This window comes from Rhagoletis zephyria, unplaced genomic scaffold (assembly GCF_001687245.7).
Source record: "Rhagoletis zephyria isolate East Lansing unplaced genomic scaffold, Rhagoletis_zephyria_1.1 Rzeph_scaffold_00997, whole genome shotgun sequence".
Lineage (NCBI taxonomy): Eukaryota > Metazoa > Arthropoda > Insecta > Diptera > Tephritidae > Rhagoletis > Rhagoletis zephyria.
The window spans coordinates 61,138-62,818 of NW_016158081.1; the positions used below are offsets into that span (position 1 = coordinate 61,138).

Sequence of the window (1,681 nt, forward strand, 5' to 3'; positions counted from 1 at the left end):
TTTGACTTTTGTTGCTTTTGTGAAAATATCACCGTGCATTAAACTAACTATGTTCATTAAGATTTAAGGAAGGTTCGCGAATATGAAGAATGTGAATAATTACGTATTATTTATGTATCCTCCCACCCTATCTATCTGAAAATAAATGCAAATTATTTTTAACTACAAGTACATCACGGAGCTGTATAATTTTCACACATATATACGCAAAGTGTGTAACCAGCATAAGGAAAATTGAACGTGTAACCGGGGTATAATTAAGGTCGCGGTAAGGTATCGAATTCCTTTATTTATGTTATCGATAACAAACTACTTCCGTGAATGGCCGAATATCAATGAAAAACCACGTTACGCATTTACTCCCGGGTTTTATTTGCAATGGTGTGCGGTTTCAAACGAATTAACAATTAAATCGTGGATTAAAATAAGATACGGTGTAGTTTAGGATTTGCGAACAAAAGTGTCCAAAGCCAAATTGAACGACAGTGCAAATTTTAATTTGAGACATAGTTGAGCAAAACAGTACAATTAAAAGGCACGAAGATGGTCAAGAAGGTTTTAATGATCTGTTTAGGCAATATTTGCCGCTCTCCCATTGCCGAGGCGGTAATGATTGACACACTCGAGAAAGCCGGCGCCTCCGTTGATTGGAAAGTGGATTCTGCTGCAATTGGCGATTTGCATCGTGGCAATCCACCTGATCATCGAGCATTGAGGACAATGAAGAAGTATATATGGGTGATTTGCGGTCGCTAGCGCCACCGAATTCCAAAGCTAAGTTGCTAATGTTAGCAAATTTCGGGCTGGATCATCGTGGTTGCATCATCGTGGATCCCTACTATCAACGAGGCGATGCCGGTTTCGAAAAAGCTTATCGGCAATGCGTTAAAGCGTGTGCGACGTTTTTTGAACAAGCTGTGGCTGGTAAGGTTTAAGAAGAAACAAATTTAATCTACTTAAGTTATCTTGTTAATACTGAAATTAAATGTTCAATGCGCGAAAATCAGCCGATACACGTGATAGATGTATGTATACAAAACCCCGTATGTGAAAGCATAAGAAATAAATATTTGTTTAAAAAAAGGGAAATGCAAACAAAAGTGTTCAACTAAACAAATTAAAATGCCCTAGTTTGTGATAAAGCTTGTTAAAACGATGATCAATAGGCATTTGATGCTGCGGGTAGCACACTGCACCAAGGGTCATGATTTACAAAGCGGCGAATTCAGCAAGGGCAAAGATGGCTCAGATATACCGTCGCTAATGTTGACAAGACGAAGAGTTTGGTTTGATGGATTAGTTTGTTGCTGCTCAGGATGACCGTACGTGTAACAAACGTAACATGGAGTTGGGGTAAGTAACTACTTTGATTTTACATACATAAATTTCTTTCATGAGTGGTGTGTTACACTGAAGTTAGGTAGGTTTGTGTTGCTTTCGAAAATGTAAAAAAAAAAGAAAAAGAAATAAACTATGGTCGCGAGCCAGGTCACTTGTTTAAAATTCTACAAGGTTTTTGTAGCAACTTATATCATCATTTTGATTTTCATTGGACTGCAAAGGTGGAAGTTGCTGTGCTTATAGGGAAATATTAAAGCTTTTAGCTAACCAGGATAAGGAGTTTAAATTTTAAACGGTGTTTGAAAGATATTTTAAGCTAAGTCACTGGACTCTTCAACTG

At 37.5% G+C, this 1,681-nt stretch overlaps 1 pseudogene; it reads left to right on the forward strand.

Moving 5' to 3' along the window:
• The first annotated feature begins 543 nt into the window (after positions 1–543).
• LOC108362377 (low molecular weight phosphotyrosine protein phosphatase 1-like) lies at positions 544–935 on the forward strand (annotated as a pseudogene).
• Positions 936–1,681: the final 746 nt, after the last annotated feature.